Raw genomic sequence first — 14,010 nt, 5'->3', positions numbered from 1 at the left:
CCCCCCCCCAAAACCCATATCGGTCGGGCTCTAGCTGTGACCTTTTGAACCGAAATCTGGATATGTTATTTCATTCACAATGTGAGATATTAAATCATTTCAAATGTACAGAGAAGCCTCATATTTTCTGTATGACCTCTGAAAACAAAATAATCGTGTGTTTTTGGCCTTCTGGAGATGTAACTGACTGTAAAGGTTAGTTAGCCCCACAAAGAAAATGGGAAACAGGATATGATGCCATCAAGGACTTCTGTTTTTAATAAATAAGTTATTTGGATAAGAATTTGGAAATGTTAAAATATGCTAGTCCACTTTTCTTGCAATCCATGCATCTTTAAGGTTTGTATTTAGTGTATTAAGAGGTTAGTCTGTGTCGTTTAGCTTCTCGGATCTCCTCAGAAGTCTTTGGCTCTACACATTCAAAAGTTTGGTAGCAACAAAACATCTATGCATATGCACTACTTAGTAGTGTAACCGTTTCACTTAAGCATGATTGCTCATTTAAGAAATTTCAGAGATTATGTAATCAAGAAGCATTCAAAAATATGCTGCACCTTGCTGTCATTTGGGAACCAAGTATGAGATCTTCACCATGTTGTAATCTCATACATGCTTCCAGTTATGGAAATGTTCTTCTGATGATATAATCATACTGTTTACAGCGTGTTTTATGAACCACAGAGATGCTTTCACCCATGTAACTTTTAATAAATTGACAAGTATGTTGTAAAGGATTTAATGGATTGTTCATTATTGTATGTATTGCTATCATATGGGTGATTGAAACGGTAAAGAGTTTGTTTTATCCAGCTTCTCGATGGCTTTGTTTGACAGGGCCATGGCTTCCTGCCAGTGCCATTAATTTTGTCGCTCGCTTCACTGAGCTGGCTGCTCCACCCTTTCCCACTGTCCATGAGGTCTGTGTTGCCCCGGGTCTGCCCTGAAGCACTTATCAGGCTATGGAAGGGCCAGGCGCACTAGGCATTGTCGCTGTCTGTACTTGGTCAAAACAGATTAAAGCTAGAATTTGCCCCCCAAAATTAAGTATCCTATATTGGAATGGACAGTATTGTAGAAGTGATTCTGGTCTTTAACTGATGCAGAGGTTCTTGCTCTCTGCTGCATATTGTTCTTGCTAGTTAATGGTTTGAGGTGAGCTGTTGTATAAGGGTCTCTGGTGACGTACTAGCACTATTCTGGCTTCAACCTTGAAGATTTCATAAGGATGAGTTAAAGTGCCCCTATTATGCCTTTTCGAATATTACCTTTCATGCAGTGTGTCATGTAGCTGTATGTGAACATAAACTATCTGCAAAGTTGTGAAGCCGACAGTGCACGATAAATAAAGTTTATCTAAAAAGATAAAGTCTATCAAAAAAAGAGTCTGCTCGCAATCGCCTAAACGAGTCGTCAGGAATTCGAATTTTATTCTGTTACGGCTGTATGTCATGAAGTAACACATTTGCATAATGTCCGCCCACGTTCTACGTCGCCAACTTGCCTGCCCACAAACGTAGTAAAATTTCTGTGTGGTTAACATCATGTCGAGAAGACGCTGTATCGTTGTTTGAACAGAAATGTGTGTAGGCAGTGTGTGTACACAACCACTTTACCCCTTTCTCAAACTGAGCCGGTCTGTGTGATGTCACAAAAACAGGCCCCTCCCACGATAGTTTGATTGACAGTAGCGTTTCAGCACAGACTGGACTGGTGTCTTACCTCAGACCCGCCCTGAGTGAGCTGTCATCAGTCCGCCATTGTTTCACCGCCGGAGCAGATGCAGACAAGAATGACTCCTAAGCGATTGAGGTGTTCTGTTGTTGGACGTAATAATGAACATAGCAGTCGTCATTTACTCCCGACATCTGAGCCGCTGAAGACACAGTGGATCACGTTTGTTTTTAAAGGGAATGCTCCCCCGATTTACATAAATGCGTCTATGTTCACCAATCACAGCGTGAGGGCTCACGGAAAGGAGGGGTTTAGAGAGACTGATTCTTTGAACTGCTTCGCACGAGTCGTTTACGAATCATTTAGAAATTAGGTAAAATTAATTACCTTGAAAAACTAACGTGTTTTTGACCTTACATTCATGTAAACCTGTTTTAGGAGACTCATAAAACAATATTAGCAACCTTAAAAATGGCATAATAGGGGCACTTTAAATGACCACTGTTTTAAACATCAATCCCCAATCAAGCATGCAACACCTCAAAAGTGTCATTTTAGTATTTTATATATATATATATATATATATGTATAAAACCTTAATTTTCTTTAAAGTTTTAGTAATTTCATTGCTTTTGTCTTTATTATTTTTTTAATATTTCTGTTTAGCTTTAGCTTTATTTTTACTTCTGTTTTAGATTTAGACATTAAACTTTAATTCTGTTAGTTTCCAAGGCAACATTTCTAATTTTCTTTTAAATTTTGAAAGTTATTCATCTAATATTTGTTTTATTTCAGCTTTATTTCAATTAACAAATGCTATTTTTTTATAGTTTTATTTTTAGTTAATAATAACACTACTCTGCATCAAATAGGATATGGTGTCACAGACTAGTAAATAAATCATAAGGAATTAATTCAAAATGGGAACAGTTTTTGTAACAATGATTTGCATCCTTTACATTCTCATTATACATTCTTTAGTCGCTCTGAATATAAGTTTGAGACAGAGACTGAAGCTATTTATATATGTAATGAATACAATTTTATTTTTATTGTATTTATTAGCTTTTTTTGTTTATTTACTGTCATTTATATATTGTCTCATTTATTTTTCTTCAGTACCTTTTAGTTTTCTTGGATTTTTCTTCTCTGTGCAACCCTCTACATTGCGAGTAAATCACTCGCATATGTGACTAAATCTTCACTCTGGGCGACTAAATGATGTCTAATATTAGCCAATTGCTAATAAATTCTCAGATTTTACTCGCCAGTGTGCGAGTTGAAGGCTAAGTATAAGTTTAGCTCAGATATATTTTCACTCGCCGAACACTCTCTGACTGAGCGCTTCAGAGTTTCACTCTCCGCCAAGCGATCTGCGTTGTTTTTTAGTTCATCTCAATGGATGTGCAACGCACCTGTATTTAATGTCCCATAAACTCTATGAAGGCACACGACTTGCCGTCGCTTTGTTTCACACACACGCAGAGAATCATTTACTGTCTAAAATTAAAAACTTTCTCACTCCAAAAACTCTAGAAATGGCTGTTCATGCATTCGTTACGTCTCATCTAGATTACTGCAATTCTTTATATTGCGGTATATCTAAATCTCAAATTGCGCATCTTCAGCTTGTCCAAAATGCTGCGGCCAGACTTCTTTTAAAGTGTCGTAAACATGAACACATCACTCCAATTCTCAGATCTCTACACTGGTTGCCGGTTTGTCAGAGAATAGACTTTAAAATTCTCCTCTTTGTATATAAATCCCTACATAACCAAGCTCCTGTCTATCTATCTGACCTTCTTTACTTCTATACTCCGTCTAGAAGCCTACGATCCTGTGACCAGGCCTTGTTGGTGGTCCCTCACGTTAGGCTTAAGCGTAGAGGGGAGCGTGCATTTGCGGTGGCAGGGCCACGACTCTGGAATACCCTACCTTTAGAGATTAGAATGGCCCCTTCTTTGTCTGTTTATAAGTCCTTGCTAAAAACTTATTTGTTTTCCTTAGTGTATTGACTACTGTGATATGGTAATTTTTAAACGTGCGGTTTTCAATTTTTGTCTGGTTTGTTCTCTGTGTATGTGGTAAAATTGTTGCTCTTCTGGAAAGCACTTTGGTCAGCCTGGTGGCTGTTGTATAGGTGCTCTACAAATAAAATTAACTTGAACTTGAACTTGTGTTCACTTTTAACGAAGTGCCTCTTTAGTCCTTCCTGTAATTTCTTGGTTCAATGAAGTACACTAAACTAGACAAGAGGTCAGTCTGTGATGTTTAGATCCTCTATTTGTCTCAAGTCTTCCTGTCATACAGATTCTCAGGTCAGAGTTAAAACTTTAGTCTGCAGCAGAATGTGAATTTTTCATTCTCCTGCGTTTACGTGCATGTGAGTGAAGCACAATATGTAGTTTCACCACGTCTTTGCAGTAAAACTTTACTTTAATGTTAGGTTGGCCAGTGTCACACATAAATGTGAACAACAAAACCAGTCGATTTGATTTCAGCTTTTTATGCACCAAAAATGGCCTGGTGATTTGGTGTGAGTTTGCATTGTTGACTGCATGCTAGCATTGGCAGCCGTTGTTTTGGGGTGCTTTGTTCCTGGCTGCCCTACTGAAGATTAAACTTCGCTTCTGATGGCCACATCATGTTTCAGTAAGGGCCTTGGCTTCTACACACTTTCACTTTCAATTGTAGTGCTCATAGGACACATTTGTCTTGTTTTTTTTTCATGAGCAGTCCTTAAACTAAACCCTACCTTGTTTTCAGTGCAACACTTGAGCTGTTCACAGATCAGTTGCCGTCCCTTTTTCCATTCCCTCCCAAGCAAGGCTTTACGGTGGTTTCCATGGCCAGAGCAAACAAGAGGATTTGTACTTCGGACTATCACCTAGCAGGTGACGAAACTCTTGGCCGGCATGCGCAGGGCTTTTGTTTGATTGCGACCCACTGTTGTAGAGCACAAAGGATATATGAATGTGCTATGACATCCGTCATGATCAAATAAGGCAGTGCAGTCATGACTGTGCCTCTGTGACAAGCCGCTGTGACAGGCCCCTCTAGAGCTGGAGGGTTGCTTGCTTCCTGTCACTACTGTCCATGTTAGGAGAGCTGATAGACCGAATTTATCACAGAACCGCCTGCTTTCTCTTCTTAGAGAGCAGTGGATGTTTGCTAGATGTTAGTGCCAGTCATTGAGATGATTGTTCTCCTTATCACTACCAGGAGCTAGGATACTCAATAAAAATCTCCAAGATTCACATTTATGCTGCAGCTAAATGCATTGTGGCATTATGATGTTTCTATCAGCTGATTTAATCTGTTTGACCGTCTCAGCCCTCTGTCCACATGAATACAATATTTCAAGAGTTTTCTCTGCATTTTGGCCTCCCATTAAGCAGAGCTGATCACATTTCAGAATTGAACAACTGGCTCCCTTTCAGTTCATGAGTGTGAATTTGAATTGACCAGAACACACATTTGAACTGAAATGACAGGAAGTGGAATGTATTGAATTCCAAGAGATTCAACAGGCATTTTAGAAAATGAAAAGAACAGTTAATCCAAATGTAAATTCTACCATCATTTAATCACCCTCGTGTTTTTCCAAATTTGTATAACGTTCTTTTTGTAATAGAATGAAAAATAATGTGTTGTTTGGTGAGTAAAATGACAGAATTTCCATTTCTGAGTCAACTATCCTACTATATTAGGTGTTTATCCACCTCAGTCCACAAATCTGCCAATAAGGTTTCTAAAACCTTCAAACGTCAGGCTAGTGCTGGGCGGTATACCGGTTCATACCGAATACCGGTGTTTATTTTTATGACATTAATTTTTTAAAATACCGCAATACCGGTGTATGTCGCTTAAACAACGTTCGGAACGCGACACTGTTTGAAAGGGGTCTGTTTTCACTGTTGCACTGTGGCGAGGGAACAGCTGTATGTGTAGAACTAATAGAACGTGATGACACAGAAGAACTCATCCACAATATCCACATTGACCGCCACAAATATCCACCGCCCCCTGCCATCAGCTCCCGCGTCTCACACACACGAGCACGACTTTAGCACTAGATTTAGCAACTTTCAGACCCTTTTAGCGGCTTTTTTCCATGGAATATTCAGACTGACAAACCTAGCGACTTTTTTGGATAAACCTTAGCTATGGTTCAGTTGGAAGATTTCGCCAGTGCTGTCCCGCGAACGCGAGGTCTGACTTTCCCGGAGAAGTGTCACCTCTCTCGGCGTCTGTTCTGTGCAGTGAGCGGCAGAGAAGCAGCGCTTTCAGTTGGCCGCACCGCAGCCGACTCGTCAATAAATGAGTACAAAACAGCGTTTCCTAGCACCTGTCGCTTACTGATTGTTTGGAATTATAAATATGAGCGTAGTTCTTCTGTTAATATCACATGCACTTTTTTTTTTTAGTTTGTTACTCAGACACAGGCAGTGCGCTGCATGACACAAAAAAGTAATATAGCCAAAACAACCGCATAGCCTCTCTTTAGTGTAGATGCATGTTGATTTTATCAGACGATGTCGCGATTATAAATGAGAGTGACTCCTGGTTAACATGTATTAAAGGGGGTCGTGTTTAGTCACTATTTTTTGACTATATTCACTCATCATGACTGTAAAATAGGGCATTCTAAGTCAATATACTGCAGTATTTCCTCTCTCAATCAGTAGAAAATGTGGTTTAACACCTGGTCATGCATGAAAAAAAAAAAATACCGTCATGTACCGTGAAACCGGTATAATTTTGAAAAATACCGTGATATCAATTTTTGGTCATACCGCCCAGCACTACGTCAGGCCTTTTAAATTGTTTTTATTTTTTATTTTTAAAAAAGGCTGTCGAGCCAACATTTAAAGTTTGTCTTGACACAACAAATTTCCTTTTTTTTTTGTTAAGAATTACACTTTAGAATTATTGTTAATAATTACATTATTGGAATTAATACATTTTATTAAATTACAATTAATTGTAATTTGCCTTGTTTAAATTCAAATTTCAATTCTGTTTCCTATTTACTATGTCAGTTCAAATTCTGGAATTTAATTGGACTCTACAAAGCACTCCGTGCACAATGTAAACACTGGAAATTGAAGTTTTTGAAGTTTTTCAAAATGCTGACATTTGTGGACAACAGTGACATCATGAACATGGTTTGTAATGGTTGTTTATAAATATTGAGAATGCTTGAGTCTGACAAAAAGCTTTTTGACTATGATAGTGGATGCCGGGTTGTTTTGTTGTGGTCAGCTGTTGTAGGTTTGATGACATGTTTATAAGTGTTAGGAAGTATTTTGTTTGTTTGACATCAGGAAAAAGGAACTTCAATTGACATACGCTTTGGCACAGTTTCAGCAATTCCTTGCCTTGCATTATTATTCCAACATTTGTATTATCATATGGACTAACTGTAGGTGTGGACAGAAATTTTTTTGGTCCACATTTAGGGCTGAACGATTAATTGCATTTGCGATAATATGAGAAAACGCGATTTTTCAATCGCAGAGGCTGCGATTACACTCGGTCACGTGACACGCGAGAGTAAAGAGGTGTGTTCGACTTGAAGATCGATCGGTGTATGACATCAAAGTATGGCGAGAGAAAGCATAAGGAGACGTCCGCTCTCTTATAGCTCTCGCAGTACTTTGATGACACACACCCATCGGTCTAAGCAGCGCTGCTTCAAGTCGAGCGCCGGCCATCAGCAGAAAAAGAAAAGAAATAAAACAGTAAACAGCCAAAGGACGTAACTTAGAATGGGAGATGGATTGGTTTGTGAAAGGGAAGAGAAAAGCCATAGATGAAGTCGCACAGACCCAGGCAGGTGCTGGTCATTCAAAAGCTAAATGCAGAAAATATGACGAGGCATATCTTGCTCTCGGCTTCACTCACTGTCTATAACCGGACGCAACAGCTCTACACTGGACGCGACAAAGCGACCGTTGCAACCTAGCCTACAGAAAAGAACATTTATGTTTAATCTATCAAATAGTGTGTTGGTCATACTATACAATGATTTATAGCTTGTCTTTGTTGAATAATACAGAACATAAAGAGCTTTAAAAAATAATTGCATATTAAATCGCAGTCGCAATATTGGTAAAAAAAATCGCAATTAGATTATTTTCCAGAATCGTTCAGCCCTATCCACATTTATACAGAGACATTTTCGTGCACCTGTGGAAAAGTTCTCAAATGCACCCTCACAAAATTTGCCCTAGAATTTTTGTTAATATTCATCCTGCCTCCAATCACTCAACTGTCAGTCCTTTAAGGTCTATATCAGAGTTTTGCATGACAGCGGGCAAGTGGAATCCTGAAGTGTCCCTAATGGTAGGTGATCTACTCTTTAATGAGGTGGATTTTAATTGGCTGTGAGTCCCTGCTGTTACTCTTACATAAGCAGCCCCCATCCTAACCGGCCTGTAGAGAGCGCTGTTGTCAGAATGCACATGCTGCCACACACGGCGCCTAGAGCCAAACAGGGCCAGGTGGTCTCGGAGGAGAGCTAAGTGAGAGCGAAGCGATGCAGGCCATGGTGCCTTGCCCTCACGATGCTCAGAGAAATTTGCGAATATTTTCATCCCAAACCTGCCTTACAGTGAGATTTCTATGTAAAGAGTCTCATTTTCACTGACATGCATGTATTTATAGACATATTCTCTGTTACCCCTGATGAAATTCTTGACTGACCTGAGTTCGTCCGCTGCTCCCCCTGTGACAGTATTTATAGAACAGGTGCCATTCTCCAGCAACACCACGGAGACCTGCAGGGATGGATGGCACACGCATGTCATTCTTTATTGCTCCCTTTCTTTTTATCATTTTTCTTCTGCTTAAAGGAACACTCCACTATTTTTGAAAATAGGCTCGAATTTTCCAACTCCCCTAGAGTTGAGTTTGTTGAACAGTTGAGTTTTACCGTTTTCGAATCCATTCAGTAATATCATTGCGCCTGCTGCACCCATGGTACTGCAGCAAAGTTCCTTGATTATTACGCCGGAATGAGAGTATAGTTCCTAGCCATATCGGCCTAGAAAATCGCAACTTTTCATTTTCCGTCGGTCTTAGTTCCTGATGTAACTACAGAAGAGTCAAGTTTTAAATAGGAAAAATATAGAAACTCTTTGGTCATTTTTGAGCGAGATGCTAACGGTCTAATCAGATTCAATGATCTATGCTAAGCTACAGCTAAAAGTGCTACCACCAGACCCGGAGATCGGCTGAATGGATTTGAAAACGGTAAAACTCAATTGTTTAACTCTAGGGGAGTTGGAAAATGAGCCTATTTTCAAAAATAGTGGAGTGTTCCTTTAAGCTCAGCCGCATTATACAACAAACAGAAATTGGGTGGCCAAAAAATATGACTCTGTATGGTGACCGTGTATCTAATTATACACCGCAAACCTCGAATGGCCTTTCCTGTCAGTCATGTTGCATGCATACACCCTTTTCCTTTTCTTATCCTTGACACATTTAACGGATCAATTTCCTCTTAAAGTAGGCCAAAGAAACGCAAGCCCACTAAAGGGAATGAAAAGATGAGAGAGTGGGAGAGTAGATGTGGAATACAGGCAATCTCCTTGCCATCTCATTGGTAGCAAGCTTTCAGTTAATAGTTCGCTGACACTTAATCGCAGATGCTCGACTGTATACTGTACATGCTCACATCCCAGTCATTTCAGTAAAATGCAGAGTTTGAACTTGACATGTTTGTTAATCATTGGCTCATTGCTGGTGTAATTTGAAGGATACTTGGTGTTCGTCTGCAGGTTTGATGGCAAGGCCTATCAACCATCTGGTTACCAGGGCTGTGCTTAATTCAGAGCTGAATTGAGAATGGCTTTTCTAGTTCAATTTCTGATTTCGATTTTGAATTGAGGTAGAAAACAGGATGCAGAATTTTCATTTGAATTTGAACGCATGTAGAATTAAAATGATTTGAAATTCAAAGGAATTATGTAACTGAATGTTGGCTTGATAAAATCTTGTGTTGAAAACATTTTTTTTTAAGTTTGATGGATGGATGGATGTTTGAAGTCTCACCTATAAAAATTTTAGTTTCTATATTTTATATTTATATGAAGTTTCATCATATTTAATAAATTCGCTTTGGTGTTCCATAGTTGAGAATGCATTACCCGTTCAGTTTCTGTGAATTTCTACAGTTCACTAAAGTCCTCTTCCTGTCATTCTAATTCAACTTCCTGTTTTGTGGGCAGTTCAATTTAAATTTACACTTATGAACTGAAAGGAGCCAATTCGGCAATTCTGAATTTTGCTAAATCCTGCTGTTTACTAGCATGTTGTGTTTTAGATGCTGATCGAATGTTGGTGCATGGAAAATATCTTTTGCTTCAGTATTGTTGTCTTGTTTTCCAGTAAATATGACATTTTAAACAAGATACATTTAATTGAGAAGCAAAACAACCAAAATGCAGAAACTATTTGCCAGCGGGGTGGGAAAAATAAACTTGTTTTCCCTTTGAATTGTTTATTTTTCTTACCCCATTGGATTTTTTTTTTTTTCATACAGATCACTAAATTATGTTAGAATTCTCTGAAAATAAGACTTATAAAATTTTGATTCTTAAGTAAATTAGTCTCTTCTAAGGATGTTTAGATATGTTTACAGGTAAGCCAAACATCTTCGTTTTGCTGGTCCGTCCAGCTAAACCAGCACCAGAAAAGTTTTATCTAGTGCAGACAGGCATTAATTTTTTTAACCACATCTCTTGTTGATAATACTTTCACATTGTCGTCTTGAAGAATGAAGCGTCGATTCAGCATTTTGTTTTTGTCAGTTACTGTTCGTCGTCTTTATAGAAGGGAAAGACTTCTTTAATTGTTATTGGCTCTGTCCCTGCAGCATTTCCTGTTTTCCTGTAGTAGCATTGAGGCATGGAGTGTCCTTGGTTTTCAGCATTCCCCTCTGTCACTCATAAAGATCACAGAAGGAACAGGAGGCGACGCCACCAGTCTGCAAGTAGCCATTCATTAACATTACATTCCATCCAGACGGCAGCTTTAACTAGGAATCATAAGGCAACTATTGTCAAGTCAAGTCAAGTCACCTTTATTTATATAGCGCTTTGAGAAGCGGTTCTTCTGCTACAGGTAACAACTCTTTCAGTAATTTAGTGGGTACAGGATCTAACAGGCATGTTGTTGGTTTAGATGCAGTGATAGGTTTATTTAGCTCTTCCTGTCCTATAGTTGTAAAGCACTGCAGTTTATCTTTTGGTGCGATGAATGAAGCTGAAGTATTATACTTATTGTGAGGAACCGCATACTTTTGAGAGATGACAGACAGCTCCAAAATTAGGATTTTTTTAAGGCCAGTAAAATAGAGTCTTTGGTTCCATTAATAACCTTTTAAAAAGCAGCCGAGACGTTTTTGTGGACAGTATGTCCGCCTGACATAAGAGCAGCTGTACTCGTATACATTAAAGGGCGATTACACCAATTTTTCAAAGTTTCACCAACACATTTTGGCCTCTTGAGAGAAAAGTTTTAGAAATTCTATTGCGAATTCTGTTGATTTATGGGATTGGAAAAGGCCACACATTGTAGAAATATGGCTATGCATTATGTTGTTAGGATGGGTGTGTCTGTGAAATCATGCTCTTATGGCAGCTTCACATTTGGAAATAAATCCACATCAGATAGACCTGTTATTTTGTTAATTGTGTAAATTATGAAATAATTAGACTTTAACATTTTCAGCCATATAGCAATCCTCAAAAACACCTTGTTTTAGCCACCACTAACATTTTCTTCAGATATTATTTGTCTTTTGTTTTGCACTCCTTGATTTTTGTTTTATGGAGTTTGACAGTGGTCATGTGATTCTAGAGATGATTGTTTGTACTTGTTAGTTTGTCGTCTCTCTGTTCATGAGTTTGAAGCACATAATCAAGTGTCAGAAGCATGTTGAAGTTTGAATTTTGGAGGGTTTTAAATTGTCTTGTTTCTACTTTCAGTAAAATAGCATACGTCTCTTGTGGTCTCTGTTACACTACGTCTTTATTTAGCATTATTTAGTGCTATACCACACATTAAAAGTGTAGTTTTTGCAACCAAAAAGGTAATTGTTGCAACCCGCTGTAGGTTAATAGTAGTATTAGAATTAACTAAAACAGCTTATGGCCATCCAGTTTGTAGATAATGCTTTTAATCTTTATACTTTAAATATGTAAAACATAGGTAAAACTGATAACTCATTGTGCAGGTGGAGCAGATAAATCTCAATTACTGATGCATACATATTAATTCTATTATTAAATAGAATTCATGTTTAAAAACAAGTCGCTTAGGCTTACCATTGCTGCATTTATTTGATCAAAAATACGTTAAAAATTTGTGAAATATTATTACAATTTAAAATAACTGTTTTCTATTTGAATATTTTAAAATAGAATTTATTCCTGTGAGGGTAAGGCTGAATTTTCCGTATCATTACTCCAGTCTTCAGTGTCACATGATCCTTCAGAAGGATCCAGATTTGGTGCTCAAGAAATAATGTTTATTATTATGTTCTATGTTAGCCTATGTCAGCAGCCCATATTTCTGCAGTTTTGATCCATGGGATTTTTTTTTTTTTGTTAAAAAGACATACATCTCTGCAGAATATGATCCATTGCAGCCTGTTTTAATCCACGTTTAGGCCTGGGCGATAAAACGGTATCGATATTTATCGATGGTACACCCTCTTCGATAACGATAGAAAAAATGTTCGATATAGCGCACGATATAGGCACGTGCTATGAGTGACGCTGACCGCACACACAAACACATGCTGAATTGAGTGCTGTGCCTGCCTGTGATGAGGAGATTGTGAATAAAAAAATTAATATTAGTCGAATTTAAAATAAACAGTTACATTTGAATGCAAAAATAGTACAATCAAATGTTAGGTGTGCGTCTGGGAGCGTCATTAGTGGAGCGCGAGATGCGGTGATGATGATGTAAGTGACGTTGTTGCATTTTAATGTTTTATAAGTCTAGCCCACAAGACGCGCAGTTGCTGCATTATTCATTCAAAATATTAGAGAAATATAGTAGCTCAATGCGTAGAAGATCTTGATTAGGTTAAAACCGAAACCTAGCCATTCACACAGAATGCATATTCAGCGCATTTTTTAGGTGTGTGATGGGCGATTCGGCTCTTTGTATTAAGGAATGCATAAATACATGATGCCGTTTTGTTCATTACGAAATTATGTTTGATTTATATGAGTTAATTTAGACATAATGCACGTTTTTCTTTTTATAGACAGTTATTTCCTTTGCTTTGGCAATTTAATGCGCTGCATTATTTTGCTCATTGAGCAATCTTGTGGCTTCGTGGAGACAACATAAAAGTTTCCTTCAGACCTATTTACTCTGCATATAAAACATTAGAAATTAGATATTTGTTTAATTTTTATTTTGTGTTTGACTGTTAAAACAAAAAATATTTGTTGTTTGTCTCAATAAATTGGGTTAATTTTAAAAATACAGTGGTTAAATTTAAAAGTTTTTCTATTGCTCTTTGTTTTAAAAAAGATGATAAAAAATGTCAGTAATTTGATACCGAACGATATGAAACATTATATCGTTGATAAATTTTTTTAGCTATATCGCCCAGCCCTACGTTTATGAGTCAAGCTGTGAGACTCGTTGGCCTTTGGGAGAAAGTTCACTGCATCTGGTGCTATTCGATTTCACATAGTCAAATAAAATAACCAAGCACTTCCTTTTTGAATCATGTAAACCTCAGAAGGTAATCTCTACCAGCCATGCAAATTCTGCGGTTGCTGTTTATCTGATGCACTCACCTCAAACAGCTCACTGCGGTTACAACACGCTGCAAATGGCCTACTGGCTAGATTTGCATGCTTTCCAGGAGCAGCCGTGTCACTTCCCCCTCACGGTCTGGGTGTCTGCAGTTATTCAAACCTGCGCTGACCGTAGGGTCAGTGTAACATATGGAGGAGGGAGCGCAGGGAAGTGGGCGCAGCCTGTTGTGCGCTCAGATAGCTTCATTCTGTTGAAAGCAGGAAATGCTTTATAAAACAGAGACGCATTTGCTGTTTGACCCTAGTTTTGGAGTGTTTTTTGACCAAATCTCTCTGTTTCTATCTCTCCTCTTCCCAGCATCATCTCCTCGCTTGACTGCAGTGAGGTGATAAGATACAAATGCATTTGTTTTATACGTACGCTCAGGGATTGACGTGGTGGTTTGTAGTGGGGTGGGGGTTTGGCCTGTCACTATGGCAACAACACAGTTTCTCGGCTCTGTCCACCCACGCGGTGCTCGCCGTGTGATTGTTGGCCTCTTCC

The 14,010-nt window shown here is 38.4% G+C and overlaps 1 protein-coding gene across 4 annotated transcripts in view; it reads left to right on the top strand.

Moving 5' to 3' along the window:
* The window catches only part of LOC107667855 (guanine nucleotide-binding protein subunit alpha-11), a 50,033-nt gene that overhangs the window by 9,732 nt on the left and 26,291 nt on the right, over positions 1 to 14,010 (top strand). Inside the window, exons 1-2 of one of the 4 annotated variants that reach the window (XM_016459579.1) lie at positions 8,398 to 8,403; positions 10,787 to 10,788. The exons of the other annotated variants lie outside the window; for them this stretch is intronic. The gene's annotated coding sequence lies outside the window, so the exon portion shown is untranslated. Of the gene's footprint in view, positions 1 to 8,397; positions 8,404 to 10,786; positions 10,789 to 14,010 lie in introns of those variants that run through there. 4 annotated transcript variants of the gene reach the window in all.

This window comes from Sinocyclocheilus anshuiensis, unplaced genomic scaffold, assembly GCF_001515605.1.
Source record: "Sinocyclocheilus anshuiensis isolate Anshui unplaced genomic scaffold, SAMN03320099.WGS_v1.1 scaffold1325, whole genome shotgun sequence".
NCBI lineage: Eukaryota > Metazoa > Chordata > Actinopteri > Cypriniformes > Cyprinidae > Sinocyclocheilus > Sinocyclocheilus anshuiensis.
This window is presented reverse-complemented; position numbering and strand designations above follow the sequence as displayed.